Source organism: Motacilla alba, chromosome 2 (assembly GCF_015832195.1).
Source record: "Motacilla alba alba isolate MOTALB_02 chromosome 2, Motacilla_alba_V1.0_pri, whole genome shotgun sequence".
Classification (NCBI taxonomy): Eukaryota; Metazoa; Chordata; class Aves; order Passeriformes; family Motacillidae; genus Motacilla; species Motacilla alba.
The window spans coordinates 135884720-135899380 of NC_052017.1; the positions used below are offsets into that span (position 1 = coordinate 135884720).

At 33.9% G+C, this 14661-nt stretch overlaps 1 protein-coding gene across 4 annotated transcripts in view; it reads right to left on the minus strand.

Annotated features, from left to right (window-relative positions):
• Positions 1 to 14661, minus strand: part of CSMD3 (CUB and Sushi multiple domains 3) — a 580220-nt gene that overhangs the window by 437180 nt on the left and 128379 nt on the right. The gene's annotated exons all lie outside the window — the stretch shown is intronic.

Genomic DNA, 14661 nt, shown 5'->3' on the forward strand with positions numbered 1-14661 from the left:
ACAGGAAACAAAGCAGTTTGATATATTTCTGACTTTCAAGTTATACAAATGAAAAACAATAAACAAAATTGTAATACAAACATGAAAGAACATCAGATTCAAATAGAAAAAAATTTGGAAGAAAAATAAAATATATCAAGACAAAAGAAACTTTTAACAAACGTAAGTCTGAGCATGATCAGGAACCTGTTTAATGATTTAATTGATTTTAGATAATGAGGAAAATGGATGAGATACTGTGGGTAACTGATTTCTGAGCAAAGAATTAGTTAATTTAATCATCATACCACAGGTCTGGTAACATATATAATACAGAGCTTTAAACCACTGAGAATCCAAAATGACTCATGGCCACTCTTAGTCTGATCTCTGAAGCCATTAATTAGAGTTTAGTTTCAGTAGCTGGTACTCCTTTGACTGCGTACCCTTTTGACTCGTGTTTCAGCATCATAAATAGCTTGATTACAACATTTTCAGTCATTTACTACCAATGTCATTTAGTTAATGGTCATTAAAACATAGATTTTTTTTTTGCAAGTGTGAACAAAAGACGTTTCATAATTTCATCCTGAGCTCTTCAAGGCTTGTGCCAAGTATACTTACCAGCCTAATGCTAATGGGGAAGAGGCAAATCAGGTAAACCTGTATTTGGATTCATGCCAAATGAACCTGTATTTGGACTCATACCTAATTCCCCTAATTTCCATCTAAAAAGGAAAGTGATGAAAGAAGAAAGGGTTACGTATGTATTGTTTTAATTTCTTTTCCTGAATTCCAAGTGACTAAAACATTCTTCAGTAGCCCTAAATTACTCATGAGTGTGTGCACAACATATTTAAATATCTAAGGTGTTATAGGTTTCAATTAAAGAAAAAATATATATAAACGCTTACTAAAACAATCAGTATGTCTCCCAACATTCATTGCATTCTCAAACTTCAATGCCCAGAACTACCAAGAACTAGGAAATCCTATTAGATTTGTGATACCAGCCAAGAAACAAAGCTATGTAACAATTACTAAAAGGCAGAGTCCACTATACTCATGAATACATCTTCTACATGTCCATACATATATAAACACTATATGCAAAATATATGCTAACAATGAGTTAATTTACAAGATTTTATTTACCAATCATGTTCTGATGTGAATAAGTTAAATATGCATATTAGCTGCTGTTGTCATTGCTGCTATTCCCTGCTTTCTCTTACGTAATCAACTGTGGGTTTGGATTTGACTTTCATTACCTTGCACAATGACACAACACAGAAGTAAAAAAGTAGCCCATCTCACCTTGGGCACTTCAATGCTCATCTAAGGAACTGATATTCTTATCACTCTTTTGCTGAAGTGTTCTGTGCTGAAGCAATACTCCCCTGCCCTCAAATCTGCTTGCAAGCTCTACAAAGAAGGCAATACTACAGCATCTCCTGCATATTTGCGCAAAAGAATTTCTTTTAAATCCTCTAATAGTTTTCAAGGCTATTCAATTTGTTGTTTATCATCACAGCATGTCAAAATGAAGGTAAGAATATCATCCTGTGGATTTTAGTTATCATATGAATCATATTGTATTAACTTGAAAACTCGGCCTGTACACAGTGTTTTCATTTTCAACTTCTCCCAGAAGATGAAGTCTTTCAGAAGCCTGTATCTCTTAGGGTTTTGTAAAAAGGTCACAGAAAGATTCCCTGTCCTTTGAAATAAAAAATGTAAAGATTAGCAATGTCACTACCAAAAATTGCTTCCTTTACTTTTACTGCTGTCTCACCAAGAATTATTCACAGAAGGCAATTTATTCTTGTGGAATTACATTACATTTTAAAGCACTAATTAAAAATCACCCTCCTTCTAAAATAAAACTGATTTTCCAGTTGCAACACTATATGACTCATCTAAAAGGAATTCTTGCCATTTTTCATTAACTTTTTAACTTTATGATAAAGTGGCATGGGAGTATGTTACTACTTCTAACCCTTCAAGCCATTTTGCTCCTGATTCTAGATAAGAAAATAGAAAAAATTAATCGTACACTTTTAAGTTTATAATTTATTCTGTGAGTATTTTCGTTTTGAACATCTATAAGTGCCTTATTTGGGGACAAGAGGGAGATAATTTACTAAAGTAACTTCATTTGTCTTCTTTGATAGGTAGTATCTATTTTCAAACTGAAAGTGACACTGTACTACCAACTCCCTGACATTTAAAGCTATGGATTGTTACCCTGAGATTGTCATCTGTCAGGGAACGCAGGAATTGCCTAACTAGATTGTAATTTTTATTCAGCTCTGCACAGATTCTTGACTTCAGTGACATTTTGATAATCACTAATGATATGAAGGGTGGAAAAGTATTTCCTTTTAAATTTGCCATCTTGCAGTTTGGTTGAACTTCTCCTTGTTCATGTAGTTTGAAAATAAGCATAATTGAATTTTTTACCCCTTCCTACTTTTTTTAATTTTTGTGTATTATTTCTCATCTCCTTTTCAAAGCAAGCTGCCCCAGTTGCTTCAATCTCTCTCCAAGCAGGAATTTTCTTTGTCCTAGATTTAATTTTGTAAACAAGGTATGTATGAACATATTTGTCCTCTTTTTTTTTTTTTTTTTTTTTTTTTTTTTTTACATAATGTTAAAACATGAAGCCTAAAATATCCTTCAGTGCTGTTCAGTAAGTTTCTATTGAATTAATTCTTGTTAATGCCACTGTAAATTCTGTTAAAAAGCTGTGGGTAAAATGTATCTGGGAGAGTTCTGGTCAGCAGGAGTGGACCCACTCCCTTAAAGACTGTAATTAGCAGAAATTCAGCCCCTTATAGATACCAATATTAACAAGATATTCAAATTAAATAACATTAAATATAATTTATTTCTGAATTTCTTTTTTCAAAAAACAAGGCTAGCAGAAATTTCAACTCTCTTTCTGCCTTCACTCAGGGGGAAACAAATCAGAACTAGATATGGAAATTTCAAATTTACTTGCTTTTTATTCATTTTTTTCATCCAGGAATGTTTAGAGTATTTTAACATGAAATTTATAATCAATGTCTAAATATACAAAACAAGTATTTTCACGTATTCCAGTAATAAAGGCATTTGTCACAGCACTGCATTCTATTAAGCTTAGTTATGAATACTAATGTCCTTCACACACTATTTTATTATAACATTTGGAATATAAATAATTTTTTCTTTTTTAAAGGGTTGATCTATTTATTTTAATCGCTTTTGTTGCAGTTATTGCAAAACATTATGATCCCATTTTTCCCAAAATAAAGTGAGAAATACTGTCAATACATACATCTTCATGAGTACTCACTTATTGAAAGACATATTTAATATCCTGATACAGGCTAATACTTGTTTCATGTAGTACTTTTGAAATTAAATACTCCTGGTATCCCTGCACTCCCAGTTTGAGATCTCCCACTGTGGGAGTGGTACCAGTCCTAGACTGTTCACTTGTGTCTACTACTCCAGACAGTAATTCCTCTGCCATGCAAACATGAACATGAGCATGTTATTGCAGGGACCACTCCAGCTGTTATTTGGGACAGGACATGGTGGTGTACTGGAAACACTAGAATATGTCTGTACATGGGTATCCCTTGGAAATATGTACTTTTACTTGACAAGCAAGAATACTTCGGTATTGAAGACTCAAAGCTGATTTCAGAAGTGCTGCATGTAGTACATGTGTGGATATAGGCAGAGCTGTGCATTCTAAAGATCCCAAATACTACAACAGGTGCTGTCTTTGTAAAAATAGGACGTAGCCTGAAATTACCTTTTCCAAAATTTCATCTATATTGGATCTTATAGTAGTTTATTTTAGTAGTCCGTTGTTTTCCAAAGGTTTTGTAAACTTAAAAAGTAACTTAGATGCATAGCTTTTAGCTTATAATATTTTGCTTACTTTCTATTCTGTCCTCATTCACATTGTCTGAATATATGAGTAAGCATGGCCTATATTCAAATATAATAGGGACTAGAAGAATTAACTGATGAGTATAGGAATACTGTTGTCTTTCTACACACATATTGAAATGCACATATACATGCATGTTTCACTTGAGATTAGAGAGTGAAGGAAACCACAAGAAAAATTTGGAGTAGGCAATATAAGAGCAGTAAAGGAAAAAAATTAAAAACTTAATATTGAAATGTCAATTTAACTGCACAAAAATGTAACATTCAGAGTGTAAAGACACATTATAAATGAATGCTTTAAAAAATCTATCATAAACAGTGCAGATATACTAAAACAGTTATTGAGTTTTAAAAATTCCCACCCCAAATTCCAGGTTTTTCCTTTGTAGAAGTTCAACAACAAAAATCGTTATCCCTTCATTCCAACAAATCTGTCACCTTAAGATGCAAGTGCAGAATGAAGAGTCTATATTCTGAAATTCACTTTTGTTTACAACAGCCACAGGAACGGTTTGTCTAACAATCTAAACTTCTCTGAAGTTCTAATTTTAATTTCTGCATTTTTTGTGGATCAGTCAAAAGAGACTGTCACATTCTGGTGTCTAACTATAAATAGCCAAGCAAGAGAAACTCTGAGAAGATTTGGGTGCTTTGGTTTTTTTTTCGTCACAAGGAAAAGAACATTTTTTTCTTTTTGTGTTCTAATTACTCTTTCTTAATTAATATATCTGCAATAGTAACCTCACTGAGGGTCTCTACTGTTCACTAAAGATAATACAACTAATTACCTTGCAGTTATCTACCTATTTTCAATGAATGACATAATTTTGCTTTTTTCTTCCCTTTGAGATTATTTTCATATCAAAAAATGACAGAGGACACTGTTATGAGGTAACTTTCAATGTAGATTTTTTATACTGAATTTGACTTTGTTTCTAAATACATTGAAACAATCCCTGGATTTGTCTTCCTTGCCAGTAAGACAAGAATGTTTCTATTTATAGCATAAAGTCATATGCTATTTTAATAGGGGCAAACTTGTTTCAGCATTAAGTTAGAACTGCATTAACATAATTCTTCTACAAGCAAGGGAACAGCGAGAAGAAGTACAGAAAAAAACCTCCAGGATATGTGAGGGAAGCAAGGGATAATTACAATACTGTAGTCACATTAATACAGTGAGCATGAAAAATGTCCAGGGCTTGCAATGTATTCCCTTTACATGCAGTACATGCTCAGGATATCTGCTTAAATCAGCTGCAGATGCAGAACAGCACTAGAGCTGAAGGACCATGCCAAAAAAAAAAAAAAAAAAATGGCAGTTACTAATTTTACAACAGGGCATCATAACCTGGGACCAAGTGAAACCAGCAGAAAGATGCCTACATGCTTCAGTAGATATGGTTAAATCTGATGCTTCCCCATCAGACACACTTCTGAAGTGCTACCTGAAGGGAATGACAAGCAGGCAAATACCAGATTGTTAGCAAAGCTAGACAGTTAACAGCAGCAGCCACCCTTACTTGCCTTTACCAAATTCCACTTGAATAGAGCTCTATCTGCAGTGAATTCCTGCACAGCTGCTGAAGGCACCAGTTTAATTCTGGGTATGGCTGGAAGGTAAATGCACAGATACTGCATGGACTGAGGAAGACCATTAGAAACAACATGAAGTTTTGGCCTGGATGTAAAGTATCAATGCAAGTAGCACAGAGATTGCTGCATCCACTCTGTCATGACACTATTCAACCAAATCAGTATAACTTGAGTCTTGAGATACTGTATCTGCCACATGTGATGGTTGTTCAGCTTCTCAGGTGGATGAAGTCCAGACAGATGCACCCTGCCTGCCATGCAAAGGCAGTGTAGATATATGTGTCTAAATAGGTGTGTTCTATTTAGACTGCAGTGTTTTCTGAGTACTTTTTTAATATGGCTGTATTCTGGAGTCAGCTGGGAAGAGGCTGTTGAAATTACCAAAAAAAGATTATTTCAGAGCCCAGGACAACCTAAAGTAAAAATACTCCTAAAATTTATGCTTTATTGATAATCCTTCTGCAATATATATTTCTTACTAGGTCTTTTACAGTTGTATAAAATAATTCAATTTTCAATTTCTGAAATATTATGGCAACAACTATCTCATTGTATTACCTCTTTTATTCCACCTTAGCCTCAATGCCTCACCTGATTTTACCTTGTGTTAGGTAATATAAATGTTGCATTTTTACCCACTGGCTGTTCTTACCTGGAGAATTTACAGTTACCAAATTTGTAAAAAGCTAACAAATTTAGAAAAAATCAGTTTAGTCACTGAAGGAGGATGTCATAGCACAAACAAGTTACGTGGTATTATATAGGCAGCATCTCCAGATTTTACAAAAAATAATAGATACATATGTCAAATGAATGTGATGAATTTTATATATTTGATGTACTAGGATATCTAGTTTCCAACTGAAATTAAGGTTCCATTTTTTGTTCCAAGGTGTAACAAAAATACTAGGAAGATGCATGGGTTTTGTATTCAAGATAAAATTTCTGAAATTAGAGAGCAGGATAAAATAGCACATTTGATGTAAGAGTACTGGGACTTCTAAAGAAAAAAAAAAGAAGAAATAGAAGATTCAGTGAGCACTGATAGACATTTTTATTTAATTCATTGACTCTTCAGCTGTTGCAAATGATAGCCTGAAAGATTTATGTTTTAAATTATTGTAAATTAGAGACTGGCTAACCTTAAAAAGAATATAACTTCTTTTCAACCTTCCTGTTGGCCAAGCTCATCTGAACTGACCAGTGTGTAATCTGAGGATACAACCACATGGCTAATCAATCATGCTTCATGTCTAACTTATTAGCCAAGGTTTCCCTGCTACAGGCCTTTTTCACAAATTGTGTCTTAACATGAAGGCAGAACTCATGGTATGTTGAACATTTCAACTTATTTTAAAAAAAAGAAAGAAAAAGGAAAAAAAAAAGAGAAAGTTATTTCTACTACTTTGAATTACTCAGAGTTTAAACATGGAATTTAAAGCATAAGATGTGGATATGGAATATGGGATATGGGATGGGATGTCATAGACATGTTGTTGGACAGTGGCATATGGGACATATGTTGGACAGTGGCATAAAAGGGCACAAAGAAAACCAGTTTTCTCCTGAAGGCATCTTTGACACATGAGAACTGGGCACTAGGTGGCATCTGAAACATTCAGAGCTATTGTATGATCTTGCAGAGTAACAAGCAGTTCCTTTTGTGAACGTCTCAGAAGAATATTCCAATTTCTCATATTGATTCCATATGCTTTGTATGTACCTGTTGTTGTTTATGTCTAGAATTACTATTAGGAGACACTGTAGTGCCCTATTAGAAGTCCAAACAATTGCATCACTGCATTGACCACCTCCTTCTTTTACTCAAAGGCCATGTTGTCTCTTACAGGGATATTTCAGTCTGGCTTCCACCATTACTTTTGATCTGAAAAACCTGTGACAACATTGGTTACAGGAGAGGTGTTAACAAATTTAGACCTACATTCCTGTGTTTATGTTCTAAATGCTTCTGGTTTAGAAGAAGAAGAAGAAAAAGAATAAAATTTGAGAAAAAGCAAGATGGCCTTAGTTCTGTAATTTAATTTTCATTTTAAAAGTCTTATGGTTTAGAATTTTCCTTTAGAAGATTATATCATTGTTCTCTCCAAAATCTGTATCAGAATTGTTTTTGCAGTACACCATTTCTTGATAGAATTCATGTCCTTATTGTATTTGATGGCAAAGAGTCATAATCAGCTTTCTGGGACGTCATGAAGACATTAACCAGCTCTTCAAAGGGTTTTTCTAAATTCCATAGTGCATCTCAGCTGGTGGGTTGAGAATTTTGCTCAGTAGGTAGGATACATGGTGGTTGGGCAGTGCCTTTGTTGAGCCAATACTAGATAAATTTTCTGGCTGTTCCTTTTTTTACTAGTCTTTCTTTTAGAAGACACAAACTCTTTGTCCTTTTATGTCTCAATGTCTCAGAGCATCAACTGAAATTTAAAACCCTTACTCCAAGCTTCCATTTAAATTATTTTTGTGAATGCTTCATGGTGCACCAGCATATCTTTCAGGCTTTATATGGCTGTCATACAGTTTATACAGTTGAATATATTTTATTGCATTATATATCTGTCATTATTATTTATGCATACTCTGAAGAATGCAAATTTGTGGTAATGTAGAAAAATTGTGAGCTAAATTTCTTCATTCTAAAATATAGCATCTTACTGTTTATTGAATTATTTTTTATCAAAATACTGAAATAAAATCTCCACTCTAGGTTAGGATGGATGTGTAATCTCATTTGCTTACATCAGACTGTATCAAAGATTGTGCATTCAGAATATAGCTGAAAACAGTGTTGATACATTAAGCAAGAGAAAATTTATGGTTAAAAGTGTACAACTATGAGTAGTAAAATTCCTTTATTTTGATCATTTTTTTAAGTGTTTATGACACAACTCAGAAATACATCCAAAACCTTGCATAATAAAATGCTATTCTCAGAGTCATTTTTTTTAATATAGTCATAGAGTCAAAGTCTAAAGCAGAAGGCTACCTAATGAAGTACTGTTTACTAGACAATGTCTTTCTGGTTAATGCTCATCTCGAGTGTAATATGAATTTTTCATTAAAAATGTCCAGATGAGAGAACATTTAAAAATACTAGATCAAGTATATTTGCATTATTATGCTTTTAATGGTACTTGCCCTGATCGTTTTACAGAACAAAAATGCATTATGGCTTATTGACTCCATTTCATAAGGTGAAATAACGGAACATTACTGATCTTGTCCAAATTACTTACATGATGATTGCTTAACCAAGAAAGACGGTGTGATCAAATTAATGGATAGCAATGTGAATAAACATCTGCCACAGGCCACTCATCAAGACCAAGCACAAAACCTTTGAATAACTTACATTCCATAAAAATTTTGTTTTATGAATCAGTGCTGAGTTGTGCATACCTTTCAAAAGTCTTCTTTCCCCGTGGGAGAAAATATACATTATACTGCAAACATGAGAAATTTAAATCTGCTTTTTCTACCTATTCTAAATTTCCTTTTCACTTTTAGTAAGAGTATCCAGATGCCCTTCACTTAAGCAATCAACTCTAATTGTTATTTTATTTCAGCATTATGCTGTCATTTTCCTGTTGCAAGAGTTAACATTAGTATCACAGAATCAGAGACTGATTTGGCTGGACCTTAAAGATCATCGAGTTCCAACACCCCTAATATGGGGAGGGATGCCTTCCAGTAGACCAGGTTGCTCAAAACCCCATCCAACCTGGCCCTGAGCTCTGCCAAGACTGGGTCATCCCTAACTTCTCTGGGTAATCTGTTCCAGTCTCACCATCCTCACAGTAAAGAATTTCTTCCTCATGTTGTTGTTCAGCATTGCTGTTCATGCAATGTTCAGCATTGCATCCTATTATCACCTTCATTGCCTGGGCTTAGAGAACAGTTCTTAGAGAACATCTCTCAAGTCTCAAAATTTGTGCGCTTTGCCTTATGCTGGAGGCAAGTTCCCAAGTTCCCTGGAACGTTTGGAAAAACATTTTCAGAACTCTGAAGCATGGGAGAGTGAAAAGTACTGTTTGATGAAACATGATTTTGTTATGCAGGAATGATTTCAAATATCTGAAGAAAGAAAGAACTTTCAAGCTGATTGATGTACCAACATTCTTCCATAAGCAAGTATCACCTGGCATAATGGGCACTGATTTATATAAGCTATCCTTTGTGGATCTCGAGGAAAAGTGGTTAAAAGTGGTTAATCAAGACTCTTTTCTCTTTTTAATAGTGAAAAAGTAAATAATATATCAATGTGAACAATTTAGGACATTATTGATTCTGGGCTAGGGACTTTTATGGGTATATTTTTTTTTTCCCCAGACATTTTAATATCAAAAGTGCTATCTGCAGTTTCTAGTCTGAGTCTTGTAGGATCAGAGATCAAACAACTTGCTTTGCTTTTCCTTCTTTAAATAACTGATTTGAGACACAAGTAATAAAAGGCATTTAATCTTATTTTATAGATGTAATTGTGGAGATCAACAGCTGAGTAATTATTGTGACGTAAACATGTAAACTTTCTTTCTTCAAAGTCTCCTCTAGTAAGTAATATAAACTAGAATTAACATAGAGAGCCTTCATATTGGCAGCCAGAATAAGAACTTCTTTTATTCTTATCCCTTCATGTTACCTTCCGTGGGTCGTTACTCTCTTGACTAATTTGTTATTGGATTGAGTAGAAGTGGTCATAACTTGAGAGGAAAGAAAGGATTATACTTAAAATAACTCAAGATTTGCATTTACTTCACACTGAGCATCTGTGTAGGCCACCATTTCTCTGGCTATCTCTACATGACAGGTTAATACTGAAACAGCTGTGACAGTTGTGTCTCTGAACTTACTGATATTTCTGTATTGAAAAATGGCTTGAACAACGCCCTGTCAGCTTCTACTTTTAAATACTTTCAATACTCTCTGATTTTATTGAGAAAAAGAAAAATGTTCTAGGAAAAGCCTGCTGCAGTACTACACAAATCACTGTTTGACAGAGCTTATGAAGTGTTCGTTGTGGTGCTAACTCACTGAAAGATCATATATCTTACAGAGATCTTTGCAAAACTTCTTTAAAGAGTGACAGATTGGTGTGTTAGAAGAGCTAAACAGAGTCAAAGAAATATATGTTATACAAGTAGGCTGTTAACACAGTGTGAAATGGTAGGGAATACGCAGAAATCTATCCTCTGGTCTATATCTGACATGCTCAATCACATGATACAGAGTTCTACATTAATGTGTAAGGAGCAAAAGATTGCCAGAGTCAATTGACAGACAAATACACCCCTATTTTCAGGTTAATTTTCCATTTTTGTTGGACACACACTCCCAAGCTGATGAACATTTCAGGTTTTTCCTCCTTTTTCCCTGCAAAATGAAGGTGAATGGGAAAAATGAGGAGAAAAATCCATTTTTAATTCTTTTCTCAACAAGTTTAAAAAGATGTGTTTTCATTCAGGGAAAAAAAAAAATCTTTCATCAGACACATTTGTAACAATTGAAGCACTTTTGCAATTAACATTGACTTGGTTATCAGATGTTATCTAAATTGATGTATTGGCCAAATATAAACAGAAAGCTATAAGGAAAATTAAAAATAATTAAAAAAAAAAAAAAGATTGAGTCAGGTGCATTAAATTCTTCTTATCTGTCCTTGATCATTTCTTACAGAGATTACTATTTTGATTGAAGTCACACTATTTTGACATGGTTTTAATTTGAATAATGTTTACCTGGTGAAAATAATTAGCTTTTAGTTTGCTGAAGGTGCTTTGGTATTTGTATTAATAGTACATTTTCATGGAATTAAAAGTTACTTTTTCTCAGTTCAGAATTTGCTTGGGGTTTAGTCTATTTGTGTTTTCACCTCCAACAGTCTTGCTTTCAGAAATGTTTCCTGGTGAAAACCCACTGCTTTGTCATTCTGGAAATGTAACTCAATTTCTCTTTTGAAAACACATTATAACATATGGTTATGCTGTTGGTACTGTTTTGGATTAAGTAATTACCTAAATAATTTTTTATGAAGCTGATAAATCCCATTTTTTCCTCACTTGTCTGTTTCCAAAAAATGTCTTTACTCAGGGTAATATCTTGAGATCCCAGATAAAACACAGTATTTAAAATGAAGAACATAATCAGGGCATTGTGTCTTGGATTAGAAAATATCTTTATTTCAAAATAGTTCAGCAGAATGAATTACTCATACTGTAATTGGCTGGGATAAAGGATTTAGTATTGGTATTGGCATGAAGGTATCAGGACATTTTTAAAGGTTTCCTTGGAATCTGTATTCTACTTCTATTTTTCTGATTATAGCACTAATTTAGCAATCCCATAATTTAGTGCTATCTCTAAGGAAAAATTACAGCTGAGGACAACTATTGCAAATGGGTCTTTGAGCAGCAATCTAGAGAATATAGAAATTTTGCATATAAATTGAGACATACAAAGGCTTGCTGTAGCTCTCTCATTATCATCAGGCCATGCTGTTCATTGCAACTTGCTACACATCCTGCTGCCACAGACATGAAGCTTCTACAGGTGACAGCAAGAGATTTTGAGGGCACAAAATGTTTGTGGGTTTTTTGTTTTTTTTTGTTTTTTTTTTTAATGTAGGGACAATTTCAATTTAAAAATGCACATACTTCCATGTTCCAAGCATGGTAAAGAGGATGTAAAATAGAATCAAAACAGAAATGGGTCTGTTACAGGAGCAGCAGAAGTGAAAATTTCTTTATCCCTGAAACCTTTATGTCTGTCTTCCTGTATTTTGTCTTTGATTTTAATTAGCATTGGGCCTTGTTTTAAAAATCAGGTAATTCTACTACACAGAAAGTTGGTAAGGTACTGTCATGGGCAGGAAAGTGGCAGTCAGGGTCTAGTTTCTGTGAATGTAAGAGTGAAAGGAGTGACAATATACTCTACCACAAGAAGCAGAGGAAGTTGCTTATATTCGCTTATATTTATTATAAGGTGCTTATATTTGTTGGTATTTTGTGATGCTTTCATGATGAAATATATATTAGGTAGTGGAGCCATGGTGTCCTAATGTGCAAATTTCCTTTTTCTTTCTTTTCTCAGTTTCTGCAATGCCAGAGATTTGCAATATTAGTGATCATGCAGATCTTTATATATTTCAGTATGTTGATTGCTATATGCTTCATAATATTCATATTATTCATAATGTTGAACAGCAAAGCAAAGATCTCATCAGTGCTGCCTTAAATTTGAAATTATGCAGATGTATTGGTTTCAAACTGGGGCAATTGCCCCGAGGCATAAGTTAAATTAATATCAACACCATCACTAACTTGTCAAGTATTTTGCATGTATATAGATTTCAAATTAAACAAGATTTAGCCTGATATATTTTATAGACTAAAAAAAACTAGTAGCTTAATATAATATTCAGTTATTTTTCTGCAGTTAGCATATAATTTGCCCTCATCCCATTCATTTACCTCTTTATGGTTTTTAGTTCATTTCTTTTTATATGTCTGCCAGAACAGTCATCTCTTGAATGACTTGAGAAATCAGAGTCTAAGGTTAGAAGTGACATGTCACGAACATCCTAAAACTTGGGGTTTCTAAACCTCAGATCAACAGATTTAGATATATTTTAAGATGCCATCTGGTAGCTTTATACATAACAACACAAACTTTGAAATTAAAGCCCTTATTTATTAAACAATGATGGTTATCTTAACATGATTCATTTACTAGTAGTGATGATTTGCGTGAAATAAAAATTGTTAAGCAGCATTCAATTGATTTGTGATACTATATCAGCAATTGTTTGTTCTCTCATGTTTGATGTATAACATGTGAAACTTTACAGACAAAGCGAAGTTTCCTAATGACCTAGAAGCATATTAATTAACTTAAACCATCAGTCAGGAAGCCAAACTACCATACATCTAACATTTTTTTTCTTTTTTTCCTTTTTTTTCTTTAACATGACTCTTTCTTAGCTGGACATGTACCTGCTCCCATTTTCCAGCAAAAAGATGCAGCTTTCCTAGCTGCTTAAATACTCTTCCTAAATCATGAAAGTAGTTCATAAAAGCCCTTCATCTTAAGATAAATGATACTTTATTTCATCTCCAAAAGTATGTGCCTTGGAATGATAGTTTTTTCCTGTTACCAAACCATGATAAAAGTGACTATCCCTTTTTCTTGCCGTAATTTTGAAATCCTTAACTAATTATTTTTGAAATAGTTTTGAGAATAAATCAAATGATGATCTAATTGTAAAAAAGTTGCCAAATTCTCTGTTGCTTTATCTAGATTTTAAACACCCATTTCCAAGGCAAAAATCTAAAAAGCTGCATTCTGTGTCTTAGTTCCATGTCTTACACACTGAAAAAGTGAATACCAAGGAAAGATAGTTCCCATATATGGGTATTAACTGTGAGACTGTACAGAATTTGGTAGCTGGTAAACCCATGCAAAGCAAGTGATTTTAAATGTTTGTCAAGTGGGAGGTTGAGGCTACATAAATGTTTGTAAAGAAATAGGTCAGCAACCATTCTCTACCCCGGAGAGCCAGTGGAAAGCCATGGTGAAAATCCTTATATTCCAGTATTTTCTCAAACTGTGGCAGCCTCATCCACACATGAAATCCCCTACATCATGCCTTTGAATTGTATCAGGGTGCTAACTTATAGAAATGGAAAAAATGCTAGGGAATAAATATTGTTACAATTAAACAGCAGAGATGATCAACTACTAGGGTTGATCTAGACCAATCCTTTAGAAATGTGGTTTACCACTGTGTATACAACTGCAGTGATTCAGTCAGTGCTGCATAAATGTCTTTCCATCTGCTCTAATAAGCTTCCTTGTTAATTAAAACCGTGGAACTATTCTTGCAAAGCTCAAGCTGGGATCATTGTTTTATCTTTAACTTTGATGCAGTTACAAGTGGCAGATGTGATGTGGATGAAGGAAATGCATTCCCTGAGCAAGAGCTCTATGTAGGAGGCTCTAGAAATCACTGTTAATAGCAGTGTTAAGCAGAAGGAAAGCCCCTACAGCAAAAATTTGAAATTAAATTTCCAGAATAATGGAAATTTTGTGGGGCAAGCTCTCCATATGGAGGGAAGACATATT